The sequence below is a fragment of the Paramisgurnus dabryanus genome, unplaced genomic scaffold, assembly GCF_030506205.2.
Source record: "Paramisgurnus dabryanus unplaced genomic scaffold, PD_genome_1.1 h2tg000278l_1_29809__unordered_in_group10, whole genome shotgun sequence".
In the NCBI taxonomy this organism is placed as follows: Eukaryota; Metazoa; Chordata; class Actinopteri; order Cypriniformes; family Cobitidae; genus Paramisgurnus; species Paramisgurnus dabryanus.
In genome coordinates this window covers 20,001-29,809 of record NW_027394166.1, presented here as the reverse complement: position 1 = coordinate 29,809, position 9,809 = coordinate 20,001, and the positions used below count along the sequence as shown (strand labels likewise).

The window sequence follows — 9,809 nt, the reverse complement described above, 5'->3', positions numbered from 1 at the left end:
ACGGAAACCTTGTTACGACTTTTACTTCCTCTAGATAGTCAAGTTCGATCGTCTTCTCGGCGCTCCGCCAGGGCCCGCGAGGAGCCCCGGCGGGGCCGATCCGAGGACCTCACTAAACCATCCAATCGGTAGTAGCGACGGGCGGTGTGTACAAAGGGCAGGGACTTAATCAACGCGAGCTTATGACCCGCGCTTACTGGGAATTCCTCGTTGATGGGAAACAGTTTGCAATCCCCAGTCCCGATCACGAGCGGGGTTCAGCGGGTTACCCGCGCCTCTCGGCGCAGGGTAGACACACGCTGATCCGCCCATTGTGGCGCGCGTGCAGCCCCGGACATCTAAGGGCATCACAGACCTGTTATTGCTCCATCTCGCGTGGCTGAGAGCCACTTGTCCCTCTAAGAAGTTGGACGCCGACCGCGCGGGGGCCGCGTAACTATTTAGCATGCCGGAGTCTCGTTCGTTATCGGAATTAACCAGACAAATCGCTCCACCAACTAAGAACGGCCATGCACCACCACCCACAGAATCGAGAAAGAGCTATCGATCTGTCAATCCTTTCCGTGTCCGGGCCGGGTGAGGTTTCCCGTGTTGAGTCAAATTAAGCCGCAGGCTCCACTCCTGGTGGTGCCCTTCCGTCAATTCCTTTAAGTTTCAGCTTTGCAACCATACTCCCCCCGGAACCCAAAGACTCGTGGTTTCCCGCACGCTGCCCGGCGGGTCATGGGAATAACGCCGCCGGATCGCGGGTCGGCATCGTTTACGGTCGGAACTACGACGGTATCTGATCGTCTTCGAACCTCCGACTTTCGTTCTTGATTAATGAAAACATTCTTGGCAAATGCTTTCGCTCTCGTCCGTCTTGCGCCGGTCCAAGAATTTCACCTCTAGCGGCGCAATACGAATGCCCCCGGCCGTCCCTCTCAATCATGGCCCCGGGTTCCGGAAACCCACAAAATAGAACCGGAGTCCTATTCCATTATTCCTAGCTGAGATATTCAGGCGGGCTGCGGCCTGCTTTGAACACTCTAATTTTTTCAAAGTAAACGCTCCGGGCCCCGGACCGGACACCCAGTTAAGGGCATCCGGGGGGCGCCGGGAGGCAGGGGTACGGGACGTGCGGTGGCTCGCCTCGCGGCGGACCGCAAGCTCGCTCCCGAGATCCAACTACGAGCTTTTTAACTGCAGCAACTTTAATATACGCTATTGGAGCTGGAATTACCGCGGCTGCTGGCACCAGACTTGCCCTCCAATGGGTCCTCGCCCATGGGTTTAGGATACGCTCATTCCAATTACAGGGCCTCGAAAGAGACCTGTATTGTTATTTTTCGTCACTACCTCCCCGAGTCGGGAGTGGGTAATTTGCGCGCCTGCTGCCTTCCTTGGATGTGGTAGCCGTTTCTCAGGCTCCCTCTCCGGAATCGAACCCTGATTCCCCGTCACCCGTGGTCACCATGGTAGGCGCCTAAAGTACCATCGAAAGTTGATAGGGCAGACATTCGAATGAGTCGTCGCCGCCGCGGGGGGCGCGCGATCGGCTCGAGGTTATCCTGAGTCACCAAAGCGGCCGGGGCGCGCCCGGAGACGCGTCCCGGATGGGTTTTGGGTCTGATAAATGCACGCGTCCCCGGCCCTCGCGGGCCGGGTCGGCGCTCGTTTGCATGTATTAGCTCTGGAATTGCCACAGTTATCCAAGTACGGGTGGAGCGATCAAAGGAACCATAACTGATTTAATGAGCCATTCGCAGTTTCACTGTACCGGCCGTGTGCACTTAGACCTGCATGGCTTAATCTTTGAGACAAGCATATGTTACTGGCAGGATCAACCAGGTAGTGTAGCCGTAGGAGAGCCTCGCTCTGACCCGGGGTTCACGCGGCGCGGGTCCCGGTTTCCACCCCCCGGGGGGAGCGGGACCGGGGCCACTCTCGTGTGGCTCTCCCCTCTCGTAGGCTGAGGGGCGGCCGGGTGGGCCGTAACCGAGGAAAGGTGCGTTTCGCGGGGCCGGGTGGCCGCGACGGGCCGGGGGCGTCTCCGCCCTCGGTCGCCGAGGCCCTCGCCGGCCGCCGGTGGCGGACCTTCGCGTCTGACGGACCGTCTGAGTCTCCCGCGGAAAGGGTCGGGCGGGCTCCGGAGAGCCCCCCTGGAGGCGAGAGCGCCGGGTCGGGGAGGAACCGACCGCCCATGGCGGCCGACGCGCTAACGTCGGCCGGGCGGAGGCCTGCCCCAGGCGCAGTTCGATTTCCAGAATCTCAGGGCCATGACACACAAAGCGTATCCGGGCGTCACCCCGTAACGGGTCATTAAGGCTGAGACGTGGGCGGCCCTGTCCCGCCCGGGGTTTCGTTTAGCGGCCGACGCCGGTTCGTTTTGCGGCCGAACGACGCCGGTTCGTTTAGCGGCCGAACGAAGCCGGCTCGTTTAACGGCCGAGGCCAGCCGGGTTCGTCCCTTCCTTGGATGATTTGCCATTCGTAATAAGAATCGTCACTACCTCAGTGCAGAGGGACTTTTTCGAGGCATTTGTGTCCGCTCGAGAGGCCTCTCGCTGGGCTCGAGAGGTCATGGGATCCGGTAGCCTATCACCTTGGAGAATCAGCGAGGTGCTCTTCCCTATATACCCGATGGCACCTGTTCGGGCCACCGTCCCCTGCTGGACGGGGCCCGGCTCTGTACCGCCCCAGACAGAGCGCCTTCGTCGGTCACGAAGGCAGGGTCGTGGACCCTGGAAGCGCACGAGCCACCCGACTCGGCTTCCATAGCGGCTGGCGGCCCTGGCCCGCCCGAGACGAAGCGCCTTCGTCGGTCAGACAGATAGGGTCGAGGACCCTGGAAGTGCGAGAGCCACCCGACTCGACTTCCACGGCGGCCCGGAGGCCGGGCCCGTCCCCGTCCGTGCCCGGGGACGGGGCACCTTCGTCGGTCAAACGCGTTGGGTCTTGGACCCTGGAAGTGCACGAGCCACCCAACTCGACTTCCATAGCGGTCGGCGGCCCCGTACCGCCCCAGACAGAGCACCTTCGTCGGTCACGAAGAGAGGGTCTTGGACCCTGGAAGTACACGAGCAACCCAACTCGACTTCCATAGCGGTCGGCGGCCCCGTACCGCCCCAGACAGAGCACCTTCGTCGGTCACGAAGAGAGGGTCTTGGACCCTGGAAGTTCACGAGCAACCCAACTCGACTTCCATAGCGGTCGGCGGCCCTGTCCCGCCCCAGACGATGCACCTTCGTCTGTCACACAGATAGGGTCTTGGACCCTGGAAGCCGTCCCCCTCGACTTCCGTAACGGTCGGCGGCCCTGTCCCGCCGCAGACGGGTCACCACTCCGTCTGTCTGTAGGGTCTTGGACCCTGGAAGCCGCCCCACTCGACTTCCATCGCGGTCGGCGGCCCTGGCCCGCCGCAGACGGGTCGCCACTCCGTCTGTCTGTAGGGTCTTGGACCCTGGAAGCCGCCCCACTCGACTTCCATCGCGGTCGGCGGCCCTGGCCCGCCGCAGACGGGTCGCCACTCCGTCCGTCTATAGGGTCTTGGACCCTGGAAGCCGCCACACTCGACTTCCATCGCGGTCGGCGGCCCTGTCCCGCCGCAGACGGTGTGCCACTCCGTCTGTCACACAGATACATAAGGGTGTCTCGGAACCCCGGACGCCGACCGAGACGAAACGCGTGGGGTCGGTGCGCCCGAGAGGGTAGGGTGCCCCGGGGCCGGCCGCTCGCCCGACCGGCTTCCGGGACTCCTTGACCGCTCGGGAGACCTATCCACGCGCCCGCTCCGACCGGCGGCCGGGGGCCCTCGACCGCCACACGCGTACCGACGACCGGGGGGTTTCCGTTTTACGGCCGACGCCGAGATCCTTCGACGGTTCCAACAGGGGTTGTTACGCTTTTGTGTTCGCCCGTGTCTGAGCATATATGGTCGGGTCGAACCTTTGAGGCCGTAGCCTGGAGATCCAGGGCGGATCTTTTCTCACAACACGTGTGTCTTTGAGGCCGTAGCCTAGATCCAGAGACTTTAGGATCTTTTTAGCAGTTTTAAGGCCGTAGCCTTGATCCAGGGCGGATCTTTTGAGCAGTTTTAAGGCCGTAGCCTTGATCCAGGGCGGATCTTTTCACAGGTTTTAAGCCGAAGCGCCTTGATCCAGGGACTTTTGGATCTTTTTTTGCCGTTTTTAGGCCGTAGCCTTGATCCAGGGCGGATCGTTTTGCGGCCGTAGCCGAGTTCCATCACCCAAGGTAGCTTTAGTTTTTAGGCATTAGCCTTGATGATCCAGGGCGGATCGTTTTGCGGCCGTAGCCGAGTTCCATCACCCAAGGTAGCTTTAGTTTTTAGGCATTAGCCTTGATGATCCAGGGCGGATCGTTTTTTCCCATCTTTCGGGTATGAGCTCTTTAATTGTGAGCCTTCGGCCGACACTCGCCCGGGGCGCTGCCTCACATCAGACGCCCTTCGTCCGTTCCAACCGTTCCAGTTCTTTTAACGGTTTTTCGTTCATCGCACACCGACGCGCACAGACCTTTCTTGGGATCTGTCGCAGGGAGGGAGGACGCTGGAGGTCCACTTCGAGGCACCCATCCCTATATACCCGATGGCACCTGTTCAAACGACCGCCCCTTGAGAGAAGGGGCCCTTCCCGTGGCTCGTCCGGGAGGAGGCGCCCGCGTCGGAAGGCGCCGTAAGGTCGGAGACCCTGGAAGTGCACGAGTCACCCGCTTTTACCTCCAGGCCCTCTGTCGTACTTCTCGTGTCCGCTCACGAGACCTCTTTTCGGCTTTATGGAAGTGCACGAGTCACCCGCTTTTGCCTTTTCTGGAAGTGCACGAGTCACCCGCTTTTGCTTCCAGGCCCTCTGTCGTACTTCTCGTGTCCGCTCACGAGACCTCTCTTCGGCCTGGGGGTGCGCCACGTACACCCCCGCGTCCGCATTCGAGTCACCTCTTCGGGCTCATGAGGTAGGGTCGGTGACCCTGGAAGTCAGAGACTTCCAGGCCTTCTGTCGTACACCCTCGCGTCCGCTCACGAGACCTCTCTTCGGCCTGGGGGTGCGCCACGTACACCCTCCCGCGTCCGCTTTCGAGTCACCACTCTGGGCTACGGAGGTAGGGACGTGTGCCCTGGAGGAACCTGACTTCCAGGAGGGAGGGCCGCCCTGTCAGGCCCGCTTTCGAGTCACCCATCTGGGCTAAGGAGGTAGGGACGTGTGCCCTGGAGGAACCAGACTTCCAGGAGGGAGGGCCGCCCTGTCAGGCCCGCTTTCGAGTCACCCATCTGGGCTAAGGAGGTAGGGACGTGTGCCCTGGAGGAACCAGACTTCCAGGAGGGAGGGCCGCCCTGTCAGGCCCGATTTCGAGTCACCCATCTGGGCTAAGGAGGTAGGGACGTGTGCCCTGGAGGAACCAGACTTCCAGGAGGGAGGGCCGCCCTGTCAGGCCCGCTTTCGAGTCACCCATCTGGGCTAAGGAGGTAGGGACGTGTGCCCTGGAGGAACCAGACTTCCAGGAGGGAGGGCCGCCCTGTCAGGCCCGCTTTCGAGTCACCCATCTGGGCTAAGGAGGTAGGGACGTGTGCCCTGGAGGAACCAGACTTCCAGGAGGGAGGGCCGCCCTGTCAGGCCCGATTTCGAGTCACCCATCTGGGCTAAGGAGGTAGGGACGTGTGCCCTGGAGGAACCGGACTTCCAGGAGGGAGGGCCGCCCTGTCAGGCCCGATTTCGAGTCACCCATCTGGGCTAAGGAGGTAGGGACGTGTGCCCTGGAGGAACCGGACTTCCAGGAGGGAGGGCCGCCCTGTCAGGCCCGCCTCGGAGTCACCTCTCTGGGCTAAGGAGGTAGGGACGTGTGCCCTGGAGGAACCAGACTTCCAGGAGGGAGGGCCGCCCTGTCAGGCCCGCCTCGGAGTCACCCATCTGGGCTAAGGAGGTAGGGACGTGTGCCCTGGAGGAACCAGACTTCCAGGAGGGAGGGCCGCCCTGTCAGGCCCGCTTTCGAGTCACCCATCTGGGCTAAGGAGGTAGGGACGTGTGCCCTGGAGGAACCAGACTTCCAGGAGGGAGGGCCGCCCTGTCAGGCCCGATTTCGAGTCACCCATCTGGGCTAAGGAGGTAGGGACGTGTGCCCTGGAGGAACCAGACTTCCAGGAGGGAGGGCCGCCCTGTCAGGCCCGATTTCGAGTCACCCATCTGGGCTAAGGAGGTAGGGACGTGTGCCCTGGAGGAACCAGACTTCCAGGAGGGAGGGCCGCCCTGTCAGGCCCGCTTTCGAGTCACCCATCTGGGCTAAGGAGGTAGGGACGTGTGCCCTGGAGGAACCAGACTTCCAGGAGGGAGGGCCGCCCTGTCAGGCCCGCCTCGGAGTCACCTCTCTGGGCTAAGGAGGTAGGGACGCGTGCCCTGGAGGAACCAGACTTCCAGGAGGGAGGGCCGCCCTGTCAGGCCCGCCTCGGAGTCACCCATCTGGGCTAAGGAGGTAGGGACGTGTGCCCTGGAGGAACCAGACTTCCAGGAGGGAGGGCCGCCCTGTCAGGCCCGCTTTCGAGTCACCCATCTGGGCTAAGGAGGTAGGGACGTGTGCCCTGGAGGAACCAGACTTCCAGGAGGGAGGGCCGCCCTGTCAGGCCCGCCTCGGAGTCACCCATCTGGGCTACGGAGGCAGGGACGCGTGCCCTGGAGGAACCAGACTTCCAGGAGGGAGGGCCGCCCTGTCAGGCCCGCTTTCGAGTCACCCATCTGGGCTACGGAGGTAGGGACGTGTGCCCTGGAGGAACCAGACTTCCAGGAGGGAGGGCCGCCCTGTCAGGCCCGCTTTCGAGTCACCCATCTGGGCTACGGAGGTAGGGACGTGTGCCCTGGAGGAAACGGACTTCCAGGAGGGAGGGCCGCCCTGTCAGGCCCGCCTCGGAGTCACCTCTCTGGGCTAAGGAGGCAGGGACGTGTGCCCTGGAGGAACCAGACTTCCAGGAGGGAGGGCCGCCCTGTCAGGCCCGCTTTCGAGTCACCCGTCTGGGCTACGGAGGTAGGGACGTGTGCCCTGGAGGAACCGGACTTCCAGGAGGGAGGGCCGCCCTGTCAGGCCCGCCTCGGAGTCACCTCTCTGGGCTAAGGAGGCAGAGACGTGTGCCCTGGAGGAACCGGACTTCCAGGAGGGAGGGCCGCCCTGTCAGGCCCGCCTCGGAGTCACCTCTCTGGGCTAAGGAGGCAGGGACGTGTGCCCTGGAGGAACCGGACTTCCAGGAGGGAGGGCCGCCCTGTCAGGCCCGCCTCGGAGTCACCTCTCTGGGCTAAGGAGGCAGAGACGTGTGCCCTGGAGGAACCGGACTTCCAGGAGGGAGGGCCGCCCTGTCAGGCCCGCCTCGGAGTCACCTCTCTGGGCTAAGGAGGCAGGGACGTGTGCCCTGGAGGAACCAGACTTCCAGGAGGGAGGGCCGCCCTGTCAGGCCCGCTTTCGAGTCACCCATCTGGGCTACGGAGGTAGGGACGTGTGCCCTGGAGGAACCGGACTTCCAGGAGGGAGGGCCGCCCTGTCAGGCCCGCCTCGGAGTCACCTCTCTGGGCTAAGGAGGCAGGGACGTGTGCCCTGGAGGAACCGGACTTCCAGGAGGGAGGGCCGCCCTGTCAGGCCCGCCTCGGAGTCACCCATCTGGGCTACGGAGGTAGGGACGCGTGCCCTGGAGGAACCATACTTCCAGGAGGGAGGGCCGCCCTGTCAGGCCCGCCTCGGAGGCCTCCCCTCGGGCAGGGGAGGCAGGGTCGGGGACCCTGGAGGAACCGGACTTCCAGGAGGGAGGGCCGCCCTGTCAGGCCCGCCTCGGAGGCCTCCCCTCGGGCAGGGGAGGCAGGGTCGGGGACCCTGGAGGTGCCGGACCTCCAGGGGGACGGAGGCCGAACCCGTGGCCGGGGAGGGTGAGCCTTGCCGGGCTAGGCTCGCGCGGGTTCGAAGGCCTGGTTCGAGAGGACCCCTTCCCCTATATACCCGATGGCACCTGTTCACACTACTGCCCTTTCGAGAGGGGACCCCGACCGGTCCGCGGCCGGGACGGCGCACCTCGGTCGGCCTCGGCGAGTGGGTCGGGGTGCCTGGAGGTGCGCGAGCGGCCCGCCTGGAAGTGCGCGAGCCACCCGACTCTGGCGGCCGGCGCCCCCGGGCCCGTGCCCGCGGCCGACTCGTCTGACCCGGCATCGTCAAGGTCACCAATACCACGGAGCGTCTACGACGCCCCGTTTCCGAGATATCGGCCAATGAACTGCCGGGCGCCGTATCTCGGCCGGGGAAGGTCCTACGGACTCGGGGCCGGGCTCGTCGGAAAGGTCTCGCCCGGGGCTTTCCGACGAGACCGGCCGCGGGTCCGTGCGACCCCGGGGGCCCGAGATACTTCCGGTCGAAAATTCGAATTTCGTTACCGCGCTGCTCCGGCGCCCCGGGTCCGGGGCCTTCGCCCTTCGGGTGGGTGGCTCCTCCGCGGGGGGCCTTTCGAACGAGCCCACCCGCGCGTCGCTAGCCCTTTCCGGGGCCGAGATACGGCCTACCCCCGCGGGATTTTCCCACGGCCGTTTCTCGGGCGCCTCGGGTCCGGGGCCTTCGCCCTTCGGGTCGGTCGCTATGCCGGAGGGGAGCTTTCGAACGAGCCCTCCCTCGAGTCTCTGGCCCTTTCCCGGGCCGAGATACGGGCGGGTGGTCGCGGAATTTTCGCTCGTCCGGGGCTCCGGCGCCCCTAGCGTCCGCCTCGGAGGTCGCCCGGACGCGCGGCCGGTCTCGTTCGAAAGGTCCGTCCCGGGGCTTTCCGACGAGCCCGGCCTCGGGTCCGTGCGACCCCGCCCGCCGGAGATACGTCCGGTCGAAGCTCGCGGAAATTCCCGCGGCCGTATCTCGGGCGCCTCGGGTCCGGGGCCTTCGCCCTTTGGGTCGGTCGCTCCGCCGGAGGGGGCCTTTCGAACGAGCCTACCCGCGAGCCTCTAGCCCCTTCCCCGGCCGAGATACGGCGGTCTATGCCCGGATTTTCCCACGGCCGTTTCTCGGGCGCCTCGGGTCCGGGGCCTTCGCCCTTCGGGTCGGTCGCTATGCCGGAGGGGAGCTTTCGAACGAGCCTACCCGCGAGCCTCTAGCCCTTTCCCCGGCCGAGATACGGCGGTCCCTCCCCGGATTTTCCCACGGCCGCAGCACGGGCGCCTTTGCTCGGATCGACTCGCCCTTTGGGTCGGTTGCTCTACCGGAGCGGCCCTATCCAACGAGCCAACCCTCGTCTCTCTAACCCTTTCCCCGGCCGAGATACGGCGGTCCCTCCCCGGATTTTCCCACGGCCGCAGCACGGGCGCCTTTGCTCGGATCGACTCGCCCTTTGGGTCGGTTGCTCTACCGGAGCGGCCCTATCCAACGAGCCAACCCTCGTCTCTCTAACCCTAAGCCCGGCCGAGATACGGCGGTCCCTCCCCGGATTTTCCCACGGCCGCAGCACGGGCGCCTTTGCTCGGATCGACTCGCCCTTTGGGTCGGTTGCTCTACCGGAGCGGCCCTATCCAACGAGCCAACCCTCGTCTCTCTAACCCTAAGCCCGGCCGAGATACGGCGGTCCCTCCCCGGATTTTCCCACGGCCGCAGCACGGGCGCCTTTGCTCGGATCGACTCGCCCTTTGGGTCGGTTGCTCTACCGGAGCGGCCCTATCCAACGAGCCAACCCTCGTCTCTCTAACCCTAAGCCCGGCCGAGATACGGCGGTCCCTCCCCGGATTTTCCCACGGCCGCAGCACGGGCGCCTTTGCTCGGATCGACTCGCCCTTTGGGTCGGTTGCCCTACCGGAGCGGCCCTATCCAACGAGCCAA

The 9,809-nt window shown here is 64.6% G+C and overlaps 1 pseudogene; it reads right to left on the bottom strand.

The window, feature by feature from the left end:
- Window positions 1-1,833, bottom strand: LOC135765878 (18S ribosomal RNA; annotated as a pseudogene; the record flags this gene model as incomplete).
- Window positions 1,834-9,809: the final 7,976 nt, after the last annotated feature.